The sequence below is a fragment of the Pongo abelii genome, chromosome 7 (genome assembly GCF_028885655.2).
Source record: "Pongo abelii isolate AG06213 chromosome 7, NHGRI_mPonAbe1-v2.0_pri, whole genome shotgun sequence".
NCBI lineage: Eukaryota > Metazoa > Chordata > Mammalia > Primates > Hominidae > Pongo > Pongo abelii.
In genome coordinates this window covers 121,124,570-121,133,301 of record NC_071992.2, presented here as the reverse complement: position 1 = coordinate 121,133,301, position 8,732 = coordinate 121,124,570, and positions in this window count along the sequence as shown.

Genomic DNA, 8,732 nt, shown 5'->3' with positions numbered 1-8,732 from the left:
TTCCATATTAAATTTAATAACTTTATAGCTGTCTTGTACATTATATGCTAATATTTAACGTGAGATAATTTCAACAATTTTTAGATGCTAAAATTGTGTCATATTACAGGTAATATGTAATACTTGAAATAGTTTCTGTCGGTTTGTTTTACTTTGGCCAATCATTACATGGGGTCCAGCACTCTGATATATTTTTGTTGTTTTTATTTGTTTATATGTTTATATAAATAACAATAAATTTGGAAATTTCAGTAGTGAGGAAAAATTCAACAGATTTTTTTTCAGAAGATAGTAAACAGAAATGTCTAATACAATAAAAGCAATGAGAAAAATTCACTAGTAATATACAAATAGCTCTTTAGTTATTGCTTTTTTCCTTCAGTAGAAGCAATATTCTCTACTGCATTTAATTTATATTCCCTATTAATTCTTTTTTGTTAAAAAATATGGCATTGAGATATTGAATATAATGTGAAACTTGTAGGATTCCATAATTGCCCCCATGGTGCATTTGGAGATATAAACCAATAGCAAATTTTCAGATGAATTTTTAATGTCTACACATACCAGAGTGGCTCATTATCCTCCATGTTAGAAATGATGCTTTTTTGCATATCTCAATGTTCTTTTTTCCCAAAGTCTAACTTTAACCCATAAAAAACACAGTCATGAGAAACAATGCATGAAATGTGTGCATCAAATGATACATTATTAAACAAATCACAGATGATCCATGCTGTGCATCGTGAAGAAATCCAAATTTCCTAAAATTCACATAAATACTATTCAGCCTAGAAATTATCAAATATATAGAGTAGGAGTTAGTTCACCTACAGAAATAATTATTGTGGTGTATGGTTGGGCAAAGAGAATACAGATTTTCAAGCAGATTAAAGCAGTTAAATTTTGTGAACTTCTAAATAAATGTCTAATTGTAAATAGTTCATTCTGCCCAGAGTGACATGATTATATCTACAAATATGACTAGCAGATTTTCATCAAAGTCCCAGAAATTCTTCCATAATGTCTGTTGGAATAGAGCATGATGTAGTGTTGGCTAAGCATGAGATATGATTTTCTATCTATGGAACTTTCACAAGTGGACTCTTAAGAGCATATTATATCACTTCCTAATGATTTTTCTTATCAGTTTGGTAAGTCATGCAATAGTCTCTAAAATGAAGATCAATACTCTTCATGCAGACTGCCTTGATTCTGATTTAGCACAGTCCCAAATAACTAAGCTCATAGGTGAGATTGTGTTTGGCTTAACTACAAATACGTTCTCTACTGTAGCTTTCATCACATATGTCTCCTAGTAAGTTTCACAACTGTTGCCCAGTGTGAAGTTTGTGAAACTACACACTGATCAGATCCTCTATTGAGTGCTTATTAGTATATGCCTAAATTATTTCAAACATTTTAATGATTATATTTTAAATCAATCATTGAAATCAGTGAATAAAATAGAAATAGATGAGAGTATATTTACTTAATTTGGGCATTTGACTGCTCTAAACAACAGAGCCCCAACTTTCCAAAAGATAATACATAAACTAAAAATTAAAATACAGATAGAATAAAAAACTTTAGAAAAATATTTGAGAAAAACAAATGTGCATACTTTTGATTAAAAAATTGAAGCTTGATTTATAACTTTATTTTTATTTTTTTGAGATGGAGTCTCACTCTGTCGCCCAGGCTGGAGTGCAGTGGCGCAATCTGGGCTCACTGCAAGCTCCACCTCCTGGGTTCACGTCATTCTCCTGCCTCAGCCTCCCGAGTAGCTGGGACTACAGGTGCCCACCACCACGCCCAGCTAATTTTTTTTTTTTTTTAATTTTTAGTAGAGACGGGGTTTCATCATGTTAGCCAGGATGGTCTCGATCTCCTCACCTCGTGTGCTGGGATTACTGGCGTGAGCCACCGCGCCTGGCCGATAACTTTATTTTTAAATTAATATTTGGTAACACATTTCTGCTGGAGTACTGAACCTAGAAAATAAGCAGCGAAATACTTCTTGAAAAAGATAAAAAATATATTGCATGATCTTATTTTACCTTATTCATTTTACGTTTGTGTGTAATACCGAAATTATGTAAAATATCTTATTTCCCACATTAAAACTATGTGAATCTTTCTGCCTTTTATTAACACAACCATATATCTCTTTGTTCTGCAGATGACCCCTAAAAATCCACATCCTCTATAAATCCATCTAGATTGATCAGAAAGAGATTAATGATTTTTACTGGACCCAATTTATCTCAACCTCGAAGTTTAAGTTCTACTCCTCTTATTCTTCAATCCCCAGCAAAAAATTTACAATTGACTTCTTTCCAACTTGCAGATGACCAGAACATCCTGTGAATAATTCTATTGCCCCTGGATGCACCTGTGCAACATTCTTATTCTGTTGTATATAGTAGTCCCCCTTATCTACAGCTTCTCTGTTCATAGTTTCAGCTACCTGTGGTAGACTGTGATCTGAAAATACTAAATAATAATTTTCGGAAAGGAATAATTTATAAGTTTTAAATTGGGTGCCATTCTGATATTGTTATAGTTGTTTAGGTTTATTATTATTATTGTTAATCTCTCACTGTGCCTGATTTATAAACTAAACTTTATCATAGGTATGTATGTACAGGAAAAAACACAGTACATACAGGGTTCAGTACTATCTGTGGTTTCAGGCATCTACTGGGGGTCTTGGAATGTATCCTTCATAAACAATGAGAGACCACTGCAAATCGTTTGTTTTTCTGTATCACTGTAAATTTATTCAGATTCTAAACCATTGGAAGATATGAATCCTCAGACATTACAGCTACAGCATCATGTAATAAAACTCCATCCATTTATTCATAAAACATTGAGCACCTGTTTTGTATCAGAAATTGATCAAGAAGTTTGAAATACAAAAAATAAATAAGACAGTGCCTGCCCTTAAGATGTTTACTTTAATAGTACCAGAGGGAAATATGTGCACACCTATGTATTATCTTTCATTAGATAATGCTGCAGTTATAAAAACTCCCCAAATCTCAGGATCCTACTTTATCTCTCACATTAAATATTGACTGTATTGGCTATGAATTGGCTATGGCTTTACCCAACATACCTTTTTCATTCCAGGATTGAGACTGAAGGACAAGGCTCCATTTGAGACATGTCATTTTTGTAACATAACAGGAGGGGGAAAAAAGGCTTTTAATGCTTCTTTGTGACACATGTAACCTCCACTCAAATTTCATTAACCAAAGCAAGCCATGTGGCCAAAGTTGATAACGACAGAGCAAGAAAATAAACCCACCCCATAGAAAGGCACTGAAGGTTGCGGGGCAAGAGGTAAGGATGAAGAATTAATTCTCTCATAGGGAGGAGATAAAAAAAATGGAAATAAAAACATAACTAATTATAAATAGAAAACAAGGTGAGCAAATATAAACTCTGGTCTGAATAACCGCAATGGGGTCATCCAAATACAGCATTTGGTGGTAATGAAGGCGGGGGTAAGTGGTACTTGAGCTGGGTCTTCCAAGTTGAGTAGGAGTTTGTCAGGGTGATAAAATGGGAACAGTATTCTAGACAGAAGATAAAGATAAGCATTTGCAAAGACATAAAGAAAGGAGAGAGTCCATTTTGTTCAGGCAATGGTGGGCTGTTTAGCATAGTTGTGACATTAGATTATGATAATAATGGTCTGAGGTTAAATGCAATCTAAGAAACTTTGACCTTATATGCTAAGAATAGAGTCCTTATGGAGGTTGATTTTTGGCAGCGGACTGTCCCTATATAACCAATTTTGGCCAAGTCAATTAATTAATGTCCTAGGATCTCAATTCTTAATTTATAAAGTGGAATTTAGGGGCCAAATTACATGTCAGTTTTTTTTCCAGCCCTTATGTTTTATAACTCTATAGTCTTTATCATCCAATAGAGATGATTTTCATACTTAATGAAAATATTTCAAGATTTCATTTCAAGATTTGCATTTCCTAAAATTTCAAACTTAAAGGAAAAATTTTCTCCTTTCTCATATAAGGGAGCTATAATAATTACTCAATAACTACTGACATGTCCTGATGTATGGTTAGAAATGCAAAATATAAAAAAACAGATTTCAGAACAATTATATTTAGAACCCTACTAAGTCATTTTTAAACAAAATATAGCAGTGAAAAAAATTTATTTAACCCAAATTGTCTCAGATTAATGACTTGGGTTTTTCAGTGTTTCTTTTCTTTTTTTTTTTTTTTTTTTAAATGGACAAAATTACTTCAATTGTTAAGTTACATTAACCTAACAAAACATTGCCCCTTCATCAATTACTTCACATAATACTGCGATTTACTTGCTCTCATTAATCCATTACACAGAGCACAATTAAGACTCTGCTTTTGAATTTTAAAATGATGCTAAATTTTTTTTTTTTGAGACGGAGTATTTTCTACATTGTAAAATCTTCTATTTTTTAAATTCTAAATGGTGAGTATATTTACTAGATATTTATTTACTATAAGTGAGATATAAGTGAAAACATTGAATTAGGTAAGATAATTCAAGATTGACTAGATTGTATTGAAGTAACAATCTTCAAAATAGAAGTATGTTTTTTGTTGTTGTTGTTTTGTTTGTTTGTTTGTTTTGAGACAGAGTCTCGCTCTGTCACCCAGGCTGGAGTGCAGTGGTGTGATCTCAGCTCACTGCAAACTCTGCCTCCCGGGTTCACGCCATTCTCCTGCCTCAGCCTCCCGAGTAGCTGGGACCACAGGCACGCACCACCACTCCCGGCTAATTTTTTTTTATTTTTAGTAGAGACGGGGTTTCACTGTGTTAGCCAGGATGGTCTCGATCTCCTGACCTTACAATCCGCCCGCCTCAGCCTCCCAAAGTGCTAGGATTACAGGCATGAGCCACCGTGCCTGGCCATAAGTGGTTTATATATCAAATACTTATTTTTAGCTTACCCAAAGACTATTTCTAGTCCAGGTAGTATTCAACAGCAGACATATACATGGGTTGGTTCAGCATTTTAGGTGGCTTTAAATTTCCAACACCTTTTATCAATACACATTTCACTATCATATTCACAGAGTGAAGCATAAACTAGAGTGTGGAATATTAGCAATTTAATGCTTCTATCCAGAAGTGACAGATGGCATTTCCACCAACCATCACATCTACCCACATTTCATTGCCAAAAGAAGTCACAAGGCCTCCCCTTGCTTCAAGAAGATGGGGATGTGCTGTGTTTCCACCTTGCCTAAATTTAGGGAAAAAAAATCAGATTTCTGCTGGAGAATAGCACCCATACCTACCATCTAATATAAAGTAATCAAAAAATAAACATTTGTTTACTATCTACCATGGGCCAGAACTATGTCAGAATCTTTCTCATTTGTTAACTTAGTAGATGCTCACAAAATATTTTTGATATATTATAGTATCTCCATCTTTCAAAAGCAAGCAAATAAACAAACAAGCAGCAAAAAATGAAACTGATACCCCAAACCTGTCCCAAAGAAATAGGAGGAATTTAACTTAGGGATTTTTATTACAAGACCTGTGTTATTTGTATAGAATCATGTTGCCTTTTTATAAATAGTAAATGACCGACTATTATTCTTGTTTATCACCTAAAAAGTCAAGTAGCAATTGTGTCTTGCAGTTATAATTTTCTTCTCTTGAGACCATGGTTAAGAAAAGCATTTTATTAAAGTAATTAAATACCACAGATCATCTGATTCACATGTAATTGAGGAAATCTCCATATTTCATTCTAACATTTTGAGTGTTCTGAATCTGCTTTTTCAGAAGTTATAAACATGAGACTCACTGGCTACAGATTTATCCTTTTTTGTGTGTTTCATCCATCAATGGCCATAGGAATTAAAAATGGAGCCCAGTTCAGCATAAAATGTGAATCTAGTTACACAAGCCTTTTAAAAAACTCAATGATAAGTAAAGAGTATTCACACCCATTGAATATCTTATCACAGTGTTTCAATGAGGTAGGATGATGGTCTTGCAAGAGAGATTATTCAACATGGTCTATAGATTTTATTTTTAAGTTGAAAAAGTAACCTGCAATATGGCAAGGATAATGGTTTCTATATACTCTTGAAGGCAGTCAATAGTTCTATAAAAAGGCCATGGAATACATGCCCCTTTCTTCCCAAAATGACTATTATAATTGTTTTTAAAAAACCTGAAGTGACAATGGATTTAGTTTGCATATATTAATGTTCAACCAAATTGTCTATTTTGGATATTAAAAAATCAGGATAGGATTTGTGCATATGAAACAAGTTCTTTCTGTGTTGCTGAAATTATTGAATAAGTTCTACTGACTATACCTACTTTTCTCTGCATCAGCATATGTCTAGGAGATGTAAAGAAGCAAGGGTGATACAAAATTCTTCTCATAGAGTAAAAATACAATTTATTTTAAAACTTTAGAAGATAACTTCTCTCAAATTAAAAAATTACTAAAATTTAGGGTTTGTTATTGTGTTTCTTCAGCATTGATCTTATAGATATGTTGTCAATAAATATCTTGTAAACAAAATATACTCTTGTTAGGCATAATTATTGATATCCAAAATCATGAAAGAGATCAAAACAGACAAATAATTTTTAGGATAGCAAATATTCATAAGGAAATTTAATAATTTTTTAAATTGTTAAAGTTAAAAAATTTGTTAAACTAAAAAAAATTAATTGTTGAATTGACTGACCAGGTTTAGATAATGTTAGCAATTCACAAGTCCAATATTTGATGGAATGCACAGAATGTAGATTATTTCCACAATTAAATCAAGATATTAAGCTTCTCATCAAAGGCAACAAAAGATTAATTCATTAAAATAACACAAAATTAAAAGATTTAATCATGTCATTTCAATAGAAAACATTATTCAAAAGAAACCAACATATACTAAAAGTTTCTTAATTGTTTTCTTTGAATCACTGGATTGTCTATATTTGTATAACTTATTGTGTGCTGAATAGTTACCAGGCATGATTTCTAATCTTTCCAAAAACTCTGGAAGATAATCATTATTATTCTCACTTATAGATACTATTTAACTGAGGCTGAGAAACATAAACTATTATGCCCAAGATTGACGGTGGTACAGAGATCCAAACCTTCTTCTGAGTGATTCTAATGTCAGGGTTTTTCTGAAACATCAGATAATGGCTTCCTGATCACCCAAGACATGTAGCCAATCACTTGAGACATAGTATAGAGCACTTCTTTTTAGTTCTGTTTTTCTCTCTAGAAATCTCTTGCATATATGTATCATCTTTTATCTGTTGACATTAATTCTGACCTAATTTAGACACTCGTCATATTTTGCTTCAACTTCTTTAATTTATTGTGATCATACATATATCAAATGTTTAATAATTTATACTGTGTTGTGTACTGAGGGTAAAATATAATAAGGAGTTTTTTTCAAAAGTGGCCTAAAATTCTTTGATACTCCTTCAATTAAGAAGTGGAGTCTGTGTCCCTTCTCCTTGAATTCAGGCTCTGTAACTGCTTGGCCAACAGGAGATGATAGAAGTGACTGTGTGCCTGTGTAACCCCAGGATGTAAAGAACTGAGAGCTTCTACTTCCTGTCTGATGTGAGAAAGCCCAGGTCACATGGAGAGGCCATGACAGTTCTAGCTGAGGCTCAAGTCAACAGCCAGCACCAACCACCAGACTGTGATTGGGAAAACCTTTGAAATGATGCCAGCCCCAGGTTCCAATCGAGAACTGTCCAGGTGAACACAGTCAACCCCCAGAACCATGAACGATAATAGTAAAGTAATTGTTACTATTTTGTCACTAAAATTTAGAATGACCTGTATGCAGCAATAAGTAATGAACTGACACCTAAAAACCAAAAAGGCTTAGCAACAATCTAGTAGAAAATAAAGATATAAAATAAGTAAAATGACATGGGAAATTTTTCACTCATCAAAATGACCTCATGAGAAAGCCTGATATTTGTCTGGAAGAAATGAACTTGTTAGCTGATGGGTGGACATTCGGGCTTGGCATATTGTGAGGATAGGGATATTATGACCACATGGTTGGGGGCAGGGTGGTGCAGTTTTACTAATTAGAGCTGTTGGGAAAATCCTGAAGTATTTTGGTAGGGAGGAGCACTTCTTAGGTTCCATCCATAGCTACTAATACCAGTTTAACTTACTTTAAGCTATTTTTGCCTGATTCTTTTGTTTTTCAAAGAATTTCTATTCAGAGGAGACTTAAAGTTTATGTTTTCTCTAGGCATTTTATTTCTCTTAGGCTAATGATACGATGGACAGGAGAAAAAGGTGGAGAATTCTAGGAATGAAACCAGGTGTCACCACAGGAGAGGACAATGCCAAAGGAATTTCTTTGGGCTGAGTTGTAGCTGTCAGTGGGGGATATGGCACATTCTTTTAGACAACTTCAAAATATCCCAACATTGATTTCAAACAAGTTTGGGGAAGTATTTGGCCTCCTAAATAAAACCGTGTCTTCTGTGATATTGCTGTTTTCAGAGAAAGGAGATTTGTGCCAGTGTAGAACATAGAAAACAGTAGTGTATTAATAAATATCTTGACTAAAACTCTGAATCAAAACTTCAGCATCTTACTTTAGTCTCATTTCTCTGTCTCATCCCAATTGTTTTACTAAACCAAAAAATAAAACATAACAACCCCCCATCCCCCAAACCTGCATATA